This window comes from Podarcis raffonei, chromosome 2, assembly GCF_027172205.1.
Source record: "Podarcis raffonei isolate rPodRaf1 chromosome 2, rPodRaf1.pri, whole genome shotgun sequence".
NCBI lineage: Eukaryota > Metazoa > Chordata > Lepidosauria > Squamata > Lacertidae > Podarcis > Podarcis raffonei.
The window spans coordinates 67,793,947-67,807,542 of NC_070603.1; the positions used below are offsets into that span (position 1 = coordinate 67,793,947).

Below are 13,596 nucleotides of genomic sequence, written 5' to 3' on the forward strand. Positions count from 1 at the left end.
TCTTAGAGAAGCCCAGGGAGCATATGAAGATTTAATGCCCAAACCTTTGTTTGGTTTGATTACAGAATACACTCACTTCACACACACACATTTTGTTGTTGTTGTTTAGTCTTCTTAGTCGTGTTCGACTCTCCGTGACCCCATGAACCAGAGCATGCCTTGGAAACTCTCACTTTCTTCTCAAAGCTTCTCCTTTTTAATGTCCATGGAATTTTCTTGGCAAAATACTGGTTTGCCGGTTCCTTCTCCAGGTGGATCATATTTAGTCTAAACTCTCCTGTCTGTCTTGGCATAGCTCAGAGTTTCTTGGAGTTATTCAAGCCCCTTCATCATGACAAGGCAGTGATCCACACATGTCTCTTAGCATTTCTCCATTGGGTTAGCCTCCTAATATGCAATACAGCACTATGTAGTGCTCTTCTTCTAATGAAAAAAGGTGCCGGTACTGTGTACTCTTGAGTACCTGCAGAAAAACAACAACACTGGTCCTATTGCATGTATTCAGAAGTTCCACTGAAATTGGTTATATTTACTCCCAGGTATTACAGCCTAACTGATCTAAATACTAATGTGGCAATAATATATACTCCACTTATCTTCTTGAGAAATACTGCTGTTTGATGCATTTCCCCTCAAGCCAGCTTCCATCTGATTTGAAAATGTAAGCCACTTTCACTTCAGTTAAGCTGAGGTCTGTCCATTTGAGACGGCTGTTGTGCACATACAGATGGCAGCTTCCAGGAATAGGGGAGGAGGGAAAGTTGCAGCCATGGGGAATCCAAATAGGTAATGTGTATTGGACAAAGACATTCCCACCCCCACTCCCTCTGGTGTGCACAGCAACGTGCAAATGAGACTGGAAATGCAGTAGGGAAAAACGAACTCACTGCGCTTTCAGCTGCTAATGTGTACATGGCCCAATATGGACTATAATTCTGCAGAGCAATTAAAAGGCGAACTTTGCGCTACTTGTTCCCTACCAGTTCTACTAGAGTCAATGGAACCACTGCAGAAGAGGAAAACTTTTAATGGATTTCCTATTATTATGCTAGTAATTATGCTTAAATTACTGTTTTAAATTATGTCCATTACTTATAAAGACAAGACCTAGGGAGAAATCCTCACAGGGGGTCTAGGTTATGGGGAGAGGGGGACTGTGAACTGTTGGTGAAAGGGAGGAAGAAAAGCAAGAGAAGTAGAAGGCAAGAGAGGCAAAATGAAATACAGCTTAAGTACCCAATAAAGCATTTTGCTGCAAGTCTGTAATTTAATTGTTTAATTGTTTACTGAGCTGGGACAAAGACAGCGAATGCTTAAGCACTATGGGGGATCCAAAGCCTTTGTCTGTAGACAGATGATTACTGGGATCAGAGATGTGGAGACCACTTGGTTCCACTGTAGAAAAGCTTCAGTGGAATCTGCCAGAATGTCTGGACAGGATCCAGAATGCAGGAGGTCTTTCCTGGACTGCGAAACAGAGGCTGCAACAGCTATTTGCCCCCATTGTCACAGACAGAAATGCTTCTGAATACCTGGTGCCAGAAACCCCTGGAGGAAAGTGCTCTTGTGCCCAGGTTCTGCTTGTGGGTTTACCACAGTGATCTGGTTGGCCACTGTTAGTCCAGCAGGATGCTGGACTAGATGGTCCATTGGAAAGACCCAGCAGGCTCTCCTTATGGACATCAGAATGGGATTTATTGACCTGCACAATGTGTACAAACACTCTCAGCATCTGTAGTGATAGTGATGGAGACATGCACTTGGTCACATTACTTCAGTGGTCAAAGTGGGATGCTTTAATAAAATCTATTGGATGGGGTGGGTGGGTGGGTGGGATGCTTTTGAAGAAGACTTAAAACCAGTCTACTTATTTTAAATCAGGAATGAGGAAACCTGGCCGTTCAGATGTTGTTGGACTAAAGCTATGACCATCTGGGACTGATGAGATTTTGAATTCAACAGCATCTGGATGGCCAAATGTACCCAGTTCCCTTTATTAAATGGATTTTAAACTCTTCTGGGATGCTACATAGATAAAAAGTCACTTGACCCAAGCCAGAGCTCTTTGTGGAACTGAGGCAGGCAGGCAGCTGCCACGGCAACTTCCTACCACAACTGAAGATCCAAACCTGGGAGAAGCCCTGGAAAAAGAGAAAACCCTAAGCACTGGAAAAGCCATGGGGAAATAGAAAATTGTCTATCCAGATGCCTGACTGCTTCTGCCATACCTGCTTGTTGCCTCTCCCAGCTTCACAAACACATCTGGCTTGGCCAAGGCTAGAAGATGGAAATGGTCCCATTCCATTGAAAATAAATGGTATCCCAGCCTACCCTACCCTGAGAACCCCAGGTTTTGACCTCATTTACAGTAACTCTATTCATTTCATGGTAATGATTGATAACAGATTGTAATTATTTAAAGTATGAATGTACTAATTCAAGCTTGTTAGTAAATTGTTTACGCAGTTATAAATATGGTGAATAGACCGCAGGCTAAATTGAATGTGGCCTAATTTCAAATGAAACTATCCCACTTCCTCCCTCGCCCCACACTGCGTGTTGTGTTAGGCAGATTTTCAAAATCATGCTAATGAAATTACATCAGCTGCACAGAGGTTTTGCATCAGCACTGCAGGAAGAACTGAAACGGAAGTCTATAGGTTAGAACTCCCAACCCTAGACAAGTGTAAAATGGCCAATAAATAAAACGGTATAAATAAGGAATCATTAATTATTTACTAATTCAGTTGATTGCCACGCTTGTTGTAATCAAGAAATCTACTTGCTCTCATACCGTGACAACATTTATCAATTCTCCTACTTTTGGATAAATTCTGCTTTTTTGGACACTGCAGGAAGACAGTAGTCAAATTAAAGAAACCCTTAAAAAAATGAGGAAATTGTTGGAGAACAACAGACTGTAATTTGGTTTCTACAAATAAAAACTCACGACGTCCTTGTGCTCTTATTCTTGTTTTGATTTCTTTTCTAAAAAAAGAGGATATCATTTAATGCAATTTTCCAGAGCCTGGGAATCATAAAATCAAACATGAACAAGTCTATTGGAAAATCTGTGACGTTAATCTTGGCCTACGTTGTATTTTTAACAAGCACTGAATTTGTGTGTTGGATAATCCAGATGGCCATAGAGGAATCATCTTGATAGGATTAAACCTTTGTGGTGAACTCTGCTCCATCTGTTCTCAGAGGTTTGCCTCTGCCTGTCGGAATATAAATTTGCAGCCTCTGTGTGTCTTGCAGCATAAGTAACAGTGGCGCTTTGCAAATACACACACACATGCATGCGCGCGCACACACACAAACCCTTGAGCACTTATTAGTAATGTGCAATAAAGGTAGCTTGGAGTTTACTGCCAAAGAAACATATTGGATTTATTATTCATCTGAAGAACAAAGTGTGCAGTACCTAAATTTGAACAAAAAAGATGTTTGTTGTTGTTCAGGGACTTGTTCAATTCATTAAACCATAATACTACCATAAATTCACAGATGAAGGTATGACTGCACATGAAGCAGGGAGACGCTTAATCTTTGAAAACTATTATACGTTGCTAGAATGCAGGATACAGTTTTGCTTTGACACGCTGACTGTTAAATATTCCAAATCTGTAAAACCCAAACAGCAATGGTTGCAGTTATTTCTGTCTCAACCCAGCTACAGATCGGGGTGGGGAAAGATGATTGGAATAACACAGAAAAGCAACCTGGGTCTGTACTTTCTGGTTCTGTCATGAGATATCTATTGACACCACTGGCTTCTTGCACCAATGGCTGCTGCCTTCCTTATGCAGCAAGGATAGCTGTTCTAGTGCTGTGCCAAAATATGTCCTCCAATGCAAAATAAAGCTTCCATTTCTCCTGCCTCTTCCACGGGGCACTCTGGAGTTTCTTAAGAATTCTGGTGTGATTTCCAGTGAAGTCATCCTGTTAGCACAAGGGCTTCCACCTGTGCAATGTGACTTTGTCTTTGCCCCCACATCCCCAAATCTGTTTTTGAGGCTGGAGCAGACTCAGGGTGGGCACAGGAAGAGGAGAGGGAGAGGAAGTCCCATTGCACAGGCAGAAGTCCCTGCGCTAATGGGATGACTCCACTGGATAAAACCCTAGGCATAGAGAAAGTCAAGCTTTCTGTATTGCTTTTATGGTTGTGGGTGGCTAATCTTTCCATTAAACATTTTTTCCATCACTCTGCAGTCTCCCTGGTTGCTTGCACTTCCTAATTTAGAAAAAAGAGGTATTAGTTAACCCGTAATGTCTTGCCCTGAGCTATGTGAAGTAAAGGAAGACAGGGAGGCTGCCTACCAAACACCAGAGATCCGGGCACTCACTTATTTTGGTTTTAAAGGAAGCGTTCTCTGCATTCATTTCTTTTAAAAAATGAAAAACTCTTCACTTTTTTTGAAAAAAGAAAAGAAATAAAGCTGTGAGGTCCACAGCAAGACCACTTCTCATGCTTACAGAAAAGCCCAGCTGATGACATGAGGATATGAGCACTGAGAAAGTCTTCAGAATTACTGGAATTATAAAACGAAAGAAAAGGCACCCACAAACACAGCTTGACCACTCTGAAAGGAAGGCAGCTGCAACAAAAACCATGTACCTTACCTATGAGAATTTTAATACACAAACACAAAACTTCCCTTTTATAATTTTCAAATAAAATGTATTTTCCAAGTAAGTGATGGTTAATAGTGTGCAGGAGGAAATGTGGGTGCAATTTTCATCACAGTAGTAATATATTCAGCATCCACAATGATTTAAACAAACCCTTGAAAGGCTTGAGCCAATGCAGAGACATACTATGGTGGAATGTCACATAATTCCAGAATCTGCTCCCAAAGACGTATGTAGGAGATCTGACTATTCTTTAAAATAACAGTCTTGGTTTGCAATTTCAGTGCAGCCTTGATATTATAGGTCATATTTCTGAAAGTTTATACAGTAGAGTCGCAACTTACGCATGTTGAACTTGCACACATTCGGCTTTATGCACTGGGCTGCTTAAACAAAATCACAATGGGGGTGGAAAGGGGGGGCCTTTGGCAATCCCACCTGCCATTGCAACCAACTTTGGCTTTATGTACTATTCCTGGAACATCACCCCCACCTAAACTGCAGGTCTGGTGTAACAGGTTTAAGGCAAATGAATCATTATTTCATAGCCTGTTCTAATACTTAGTAGCTATTTCAGAGTCTATTCCAGAACTTCGTGAATACAGGAAATGTTAATGCACAAGTCCAAAGAGAGGATAACTTTTGCTGTTGGTGGTAATCCTCCTCTGCCTCCTAGCCATAGCATTAGTTCATTGGAACCAGCGTGGTATAGCAGATAGAGTGCTGGACAAGGACCTGGAAGACCAGTGTTCAAATCTCCACTCAGTCATGAAGCGCACTTGGTAACCTTGGGCCAGTTGCTCATGCTCAACCTCACAGGGTTATTGTATGAATAAAATGGGGGAAACAAGATCTATGTATGCCACCCTGAGCTCACTGGAGGAAAGGTGTGATGTTTGTAATAAACAAACAAATATTGTAAATAGGTTCTGTGTGAAACTTAACTGATAAAATAAATATATATGGCTTCAACGCATCATATAACGGAACCAAATACCCAATAGTCAGATGTATCCTTGATCCTATTTTGGTCAGACCCTGGGAATTACATGGGAACATAGGAACATGCCTTATCAGACCATAGGTTCGTCTAGCGCAGTGCTTTCTACACTGAATGGCAGGAGATCTCCAGGGTTTCAGAAAGAGATCTCTCCAAGCCCTATTGAACCTGGAACCTTCTGCATGCAAATCAGAAGCTCTGCCACTGAGCTAGAGGTTAGGAAGAGGAAAAATGTTCAAAATTTGCAGTATTTAAAATGGACCAATAGAATGGCCCAGGGCGGATCTACTATGAAATTAATGAAGAGGCTCCAGAAGTAACTTTAGTCCACTTTTTTTAAAAAAAATGGGTCTATTAGACCCAATTTGAGTCACACGAATCAAAAACTATAAGGCATAGGAAATTTTTATTCACACCAGCGACTTTGACATATGAGATAATCCAGTACAGCAATTTAAATCAAAATCTGAGATATAATTTTTTTTAAAAATATGGTGATCTGTCGTGGAACAATCCCATTGAAGAAGATAACAAACCTCATTACTGGTTGCAAAGGGATCCCCATAACAGTTCATCATTATTATTATTATTATTATTATTATTATTATTATTATTATTATTGCTATTATTATTTATTGAATTTATATACTGCCCTATACCCAGAGGCTTCAAGCTTCAGGGCTCCCAAAATGTAGTTCTGCCACTGGAATGACCCATCTAATTTGCCATACCTGTAAGATGTGTACTTTTACCATATGAAAAATGTACACAGGCCGACTTGGCTATCCCACCACCCACCACCCTACTGCCTTTTTGGCTTCTGCTATTTGTTGAGACTGATATAGAATCAAAGCAGTTGCCAAAGACATCCAGTAATTGCACAGGGTAGAGGGGGAAAGTGAGAAGGAAAAAAGCACAGCCCTGGCCCTTAAAAAAAAAAAAGGAAGAGAGAGCCATTTAAACTGCTTGTCAGTTGTCAGCTTGACAAGGCCACTTGAATATATTCGGGAGTATTTGCATAAATGCTCACGGTGAGTTCACCATGGCTGCTAGCGCTAATGGTACATAAAGTAATTTAGTCACTTCTCTTAGGCATCCTGTCAGAGTGATGAGCACCTCCTCTTTGCCTTGTTGCATATTAGATCATTAGATAATAAAGTGTTAGAGCATGCGAGCCGACAGGGTCCCTAGCACTATAATTTTGAGGCTACTGCATTATGCTGTGGAGGGGGAGAAAAAGAGACAAACCAATTGTGCAATTGGCTTTAAATTCAAATAAATACAACCTGCAGGCTGGGAAATTACTTTGAAGCGAGGCTATTGAGCTTGCTGATAAAACTTTGCACACGTCTACAGTGAAACCTGGCCCCCACTGAACGAAGCAGGATTTCACCTGAACGTCACTGCTTTGTTATCTGGTGAAAATGCAAGATTTGAGCTATCTTCTCAACATGTGCCGGAGCAGCACTAACATCTTTATTTTACACTAAGGGAACTGTGGGCTCACTTATTTTGTGCTTCCTATTGCCACCTTGCCTGCTTTTGCAAATCTGATGCACGGCCCATTTCCATGTTCTTTCCTTGCCTGACAACTTCCCCCCAGCTTACTTAGGGCTGATACACGTGTCACAGCCCCAACATGGAGAAAGCTTCAAAAGAGCCTCCAGGTGACTATAATATTTGTAGTGTGCTCAGCAGCTGTGGATTGCTTTCTCAGCCACTAGAAAGCTTGCCACAAGTCATTCGGCCAGGCTGGAGGAGGTGGTCTGTGATATCTGTCGTCTTTGATAACACAGGGCCAGTGCCACCACTCCTTTGCAATGAGGGATGTTGAGGGATTCCAATGAAAACAGAAGCAGGAGTGGAAATTGTCAGTGTTCAGGTATTTGTCCTCTGTTCAAAATGGAAATCAATCCAGTGAGTTCTATCCATGTTTCCTGTTGGTGTTCCTTTCAATCCGCAAATGATACAGAATGGATTACACCCTCCCCCCATTTGAACTGCATTTTCTTTGCATTGAAATTAATGGAGTGGAATAACATAGTGACAACATAATTACCTAATTTACAAAATTAATTGCACAAACTACATTGGCTGCATAATTTGACCACAGCAGGCAGCAAGGCAGAAGGCGAACTGCAAAGGAACAGAAACAGAGCTGCAAGTGACCAAATACAAGGTGAAGTGGAAAACAATGTCTGCTTACATCTTGCAGCTATTTGAAAATCCAGGGCGCTGCTTACCTGGTAGCACTGGGGTCTACTATGGGGTCATGAGCTACAGATAATTACCCTCGCTGTGGTTACAGATGCCGCATGGCAAGCTTTTTAGCAGTGATAACCAGCGGTAGCAAGTGCCCATTGAAACTGACAGGGGGAAAGGTAGGAAGACCAACAGGAGGTGAAGCCAGAGCCAATGACTGGCAGAGCAGCTCTCTGAACTGGTTGTGAGAAAGAAGGCGGGAAGATGGAGGCTGGCTGAGGGCAGACTAAGGCTGCTGGGACAGTGCCCTCACTGGACAAGCCTCCACTGGCTACAACAGTGTTCCTAACTGTCTTAATTCCACCCGGATGTTTATATTCATCTATATACTCTTCTAAAGGTAAAGGGACCCCTGACCATTAGGTCCGGTCATGACCGACTCTGGGGTTGCGGCGCTCATCTCGCTTTATTGGCCGAGGGAGCCGGCATACAGCTTCCAGGTCATGTGGCCAGCATGACTAAGCCGCTTCTGGCGAACCAGAGCAGCACACGGAAACGGCGTTTACCTTCCTGCCGGAGCGGTACCTATTTACCTACTTGCACTTTGTGCTTTCGAACTGCTAGGTTGGCAAAAGCTGAGACTGAGCAACGGGAGCTCACCCTGTCGTGGGGATTCAAACCGCCGACCATCTGATCGGCAAGTCCTAGGCTCTGTGGTTTAACCCACAGCGCCACCCACGTCCCACTACTCTTCTAGTCAGTGCTTAATTTATATAAAGAGAGAGAGTTAATCAGGCTCACGTTTTGCTAAGACATTGCAACCTCATCCCCCTAGTTACAGACGACTGAACTGTGGTTATCAGAGAATTCAGACCAAGGGGTGAGATAGCGGCTACAATGCTGACACCAGCGAAGAGGTTGCAGCTCATTCTTTTCCAGAATTCCTCTGAAGTGTCACATCATTTTACTGCTGAGGTCCCTCTAGTTCAGGATAACATAAGCCATGATCGCGCCTATACTATGTAGTAGTCTATAGCATGTCAGAATATACGCACACATTTTACGACTGTCAAAACGCAGCCCATGGTGGTTTTACAACCTTGTTCACTGCCTTGGCTGTTTGAAGTCAACCTCAGAAATGAGGAAATGAAATTCTGCCTGAACAGATTACGAAGTGAGGATACCCACAGAAGAATTTCTGGGAGCTGTGAATAGAACAGCCTACAGGGATACAGTCAAAGGACAAACTGCATTCTAGCAAGTAATCACTGTAGGTAATAACTGCTTTGGTGCATAGTTGTCAAAATATTACTCAAAGGAGGTAATAGCACCAGGCTAACAAAGCAGCTCCTAACACCACTTCACAGTGCAGCCTTAATATAAAACTGTCAAATACAAGAGTGGTGGTGCAGCATAAGTGCATTTAAAAAGTTGTTTTATGCATTTTAACTTATCTCATTAATAAGATTTTACTGTAAACTGGCATATAATTTTGATAGATAGATTAATACAAGTGTGTGTGTGTGTGTGTGTGTGTGTGTGTGTGTGTGTGTGTACATATACAGGAAAAGAATCCACCCCTCCCCAGAAAGCAAAAAGATCACTCTAGTTAAACTCATATACTTATGGAATTTATTTACAACTGATATGATCTCTTTCACCCTTTAAGAAAAAAAAGTACTACAGTGACTTGTTAATATGGCACACAAAACTTCAGTGGCAGGCCTAAGTCTCTACACATTTCACATCCACCTCTGTTGGGGCTGGGTGGGTAGGGTGCTAAAGACATTATTTCATCTGGCAAATTCTGCATCGTAACCACTTTCCTTCAAATGTCTTTCGGTCTGGGGGTTTTGGGGGTTTCTTTGGTGGTGGTGGGGGTTTTCCTTATAAAGCTACAACCCTGGAGGTCAATATTGATTTTGGGTACATTGGTTTCTCTGTGAACATCTTAATGTATCTAAATAAGCTTTGAAATAATCAAGCAGAATTTCTTCCTCTCTCTAAAAAAGAAGAAAAAAAACCTATTAACTGAGTAAACCATAATAACAATGGCAAGCCACTGATTACTGTGGTTTACCCTGCTTGTACCACACAATGCTGCTTAGCCTTTGCCAGCTATTACTTTTTAAATATAGAAACATTTAGTTGAGTAACGTATTTATTTATGTATGTTTTATCAAGAACTTGGTGGATGTAAAAGCATGATTTTGATTACACTGAGATAAACCACTGAGAGTAACTTCCCTTTTTACTGACTGACAAGTGGACTATAAATGGAAAAAAGGCTAGATAACCCCAAAGCATACCAGATTTCTGACACATGAAATCGTTGGAACCAAACTGGGAGGGCAAAAAGAGTCCTTTAGGACAGCTTTGGGTCTTCAGATGTTGTTGGACTACAACTCCAATCATCCCTGACTACTGTTAGCTAGAGATTATGGAAGTTGCAGTCCAACAATATCTAGGAACCAAAGGTTGAGAAAGGCTGCTCTAGAAGGTGACACCTTGTATGATTGGCTCAGTACTATACAGGCAACAGTAACAAAAATAGGCCTAATTGTAAAACATTTAAGTGTGCCTACTCTTCAAGCTATGTAGTAATAATAATAATAAATGTAATAATAAACTAATAAACTAATAAACTAATAACACACATTGCACCAGAAACACTCTTCTACACAAGACTATATTTGGAAAGAGATCCACAACATCCTGTGGTTATGAGAACAGGATTCCCTGTCCTGAATCTTAAATCTGTGGACCATTTCTGGATATTAGATTTCATTGGTGACCTCTCATCATCCATGACCATTGGCCATGCTGGCTGCAGCTAATGGGGCTAACAACATATGGAGAGACAAAGGCTTCCCGATGCTGGCATAAAGGCTCTGGGTGAATGGCCAGAGGGGCTGCCACCACCCTCCACAACATCTGGTGTCTAGGGCAGCCAGCTCACTTTCCTTAATTGTTGAGCCAACCCTGAAGTGAGCTACTTCTCCAGCACAATGGTCTCTTAAAAAGGTGAGCATTCCCCAATGACTTCCAAACTGTTTCAAATAAGTAAATGCGAAACATTTGGAGAGTGGCTCTAGAAACATTAATTCCAGTTTTAGAAGATAATAGTAGAACTACAGAATTTGGTGTTGACTGTCATGAGCTGAACTGTCAAGAAAACTGCTATAATAAAGTACGATTTCCTTTGCTTTCCCCAAAACATTACCTCATCTCATGGGGTGGAAGTATGGGAAATATTTAGAGCAGATAGTTGTGCTCTAAGTGTGAGAACAGGAATATTTCCAAGCTTGAAGGAATCTAGCGCTGTCTTAGTAACTGGCAGGTATTCATGTGGCCTCCTTGTAGGGGGAAAATATCTCCTTAAAAAACAAAAAAGTAGGCTTTGAAGGACTATGGTTTATGTTAGGACACTTCAAGGATGAATGAATAAATATCCTTTGTATAGCTTTGCGTCTTGCTAATTAATAAAATAACAGTTTGCACATTCCTTAGTAAAATCAGGCAAAAATTATGACAGTGGTTTGTTTATTAAATTAGGTTGTTGGCAGGGATGGAAAAAATCTATAGTATGAGTTATAGCCTAAAAAGTTAAAGCTAAATAAATACAGATGTAAGTTATGTTTACATAATAAGAAACACTGCAGAGCTAAGAATTTTAGGTTAGAAAGTGCAAACTTGTGGACCTGATTCATTATGCATTTTCTGCATAACTACATTTACTCACGTAAGTTGTTCCAGTAATTTTGAATGTATGCAAAGAAAAATGGTAGGGTCTGATGATATCACACTCAAATATTGAGGTGAGAGAATTTCTGTTGAGTATTGATTTATCTAATGATGGGAAAGCACATTTTCACTCTGCACCTTTTTCCATGGTATTTAGCTTCCTTGACAGTCCATGAAAACTGGATTAGATATCAGGCATGAGAAGACTTCACACACACACACACACACACACACACACTGAATGGGAATTGTGAGGAATCAGCACCCTAGACACATACCAAAATCTGGCTGAACCTTCCCCTGTGGCTTCACTAACACCACAATCCTATGCACGTTTTGTCAGAATGAAGCCAACTATATACAGTGGGGTTTACTCCAAGGCAGGTGTACACAGGATCACAGCCTACCTATGTGAAGTTAGGAATGAGATAGCGAAGTAAGCCACACACAAGTAGGCAGATTCCGATATACCTTGTTTGTGCCCACTACCAGCTCTTATAATTACAGTTTACACACTCTATTTTATGACTAAGGTGGCAACAACTCATGATGATTAATTAATTTGCAATGATTAATATATATAGCAGGGATGGGGATGTTGAAGCACGTCCAGATGTTGATATGCTGCAACACCTGGAGGACCACAGTTTCCCCAGCCATCATACATTGTATAGTTGCCTTTTAGTTTTTCGGTACCAACTATTTTTAAATGATTGGTTTTTTCATTGCTTATTTTATTTATTCTCAGCAGCCCAGGGAAGTTAGTTAGCTACCAGCAACAGACATCCCTAGACCTTCAGTGACTGGAAGAACAACTTGCTCCCATAAGAGCCTGCATGTCTCATCATTTGAGCCTCTTGCTAGCATCCCACTTCTGTCAGAGACTAGGGCTTTTGTTTTGTTTTTAATATGTGTGTGTGTGTGTGTTTTAAAAAAAGGTTTATTATATATTTCAAAATGAAATAAAAAATCAAGAACAGTTGCAAACAACTTGACTGCATTTACGTTATTCATCCATACGAGCATTCAGGATATTATTTGAATGAAAGCAAAATACATTGTCACGCCATACTTACAAATAGCATACAAGAATATACCCTAATCAAGGAGCTTTCTCCAAAGACCACAATGAGAATGTTGGGGAATCCTTGTCTGCTGCTCCTGTCTCATGTAAGATATAAACAGTTGCCATGCCATGTTAAAAATAGAAGGGCTTGTCCTTCCTTTAGCCATGTAGATTTGGCATGTTAGCTTTTATGCCAGTGCCACTGACTAAACCCAAACGCTTCAGTTGTTAGGCCCTTAGCCATTTGTAGCATCTGGCATCTTCCAGGTGAGCCACTACAAGCAGAGACTAGATTCGCAGTCACTATGGACAAGTGGCCCAAGGCTATGGATTGGCTTCCCAGTAAAGAACATCTGCCATACACCCCCACGTCTTTTTCAAGGGACAGGTATAACATTTCTGTTTCAGAGCTCTTGAGGGAAGTGTGTGCAGGTGATGAGTACTGTATGCTTATTGACTTATGTGGTTTTGATACGCTGGTAAGAATTTATTGGCCATGTTTTGCATTTTTTTAAGGTCTTGCATTATGGATTGTTAGCTATGTTGGTTTCCTTTTAAGGAAGAATGACTGGACAGATGTGTTTCAAATAAATAAATAAAATTTTATTTTCTCATTTTATAGATGCCAGAATCAGGGTGATAAATGGTCATTTGACCAAGGCTATGATGAAAGTCTGAATTTTTAGATTCAGTTTTAAATGAATATCCAGGTAGATACAAGAAAGTACTCTATGTCCTAATCTGGCTCTCAGTTATAGTAGGGACGTGTAAATATATTAACATATGATTTTGTTCTGAAGATTGGTTTACTGAAACCTGACCTTGGCTCTTTTTTTTGAGTCTGGCAAAATAATCCTCAAACGAACCAAGTGAGGGCTTCTGTGGATGTCTGGAAACAACCTAAGACTCTGTCCATGGGACAAAGAGGAGAAAACTACCCCATCTCTTA

At 41.1% G+C, this 13,596-nt stretch overlaps 1 protein-coding gene across 9 annotated transcripts in view; it reads right to left on the reverse strand.

The window, feature by feature from the left end:
* The window catches only part of EBF1 (EBF transcription factor 1), a 372,029-nt gene that overhangs the window by 99,546 nt on the left and 258,887 nt on the right, over positions 1 to 13,596 (reverse strand). The gene's annotated exons all lie outside the window — the stretch shown is intronic.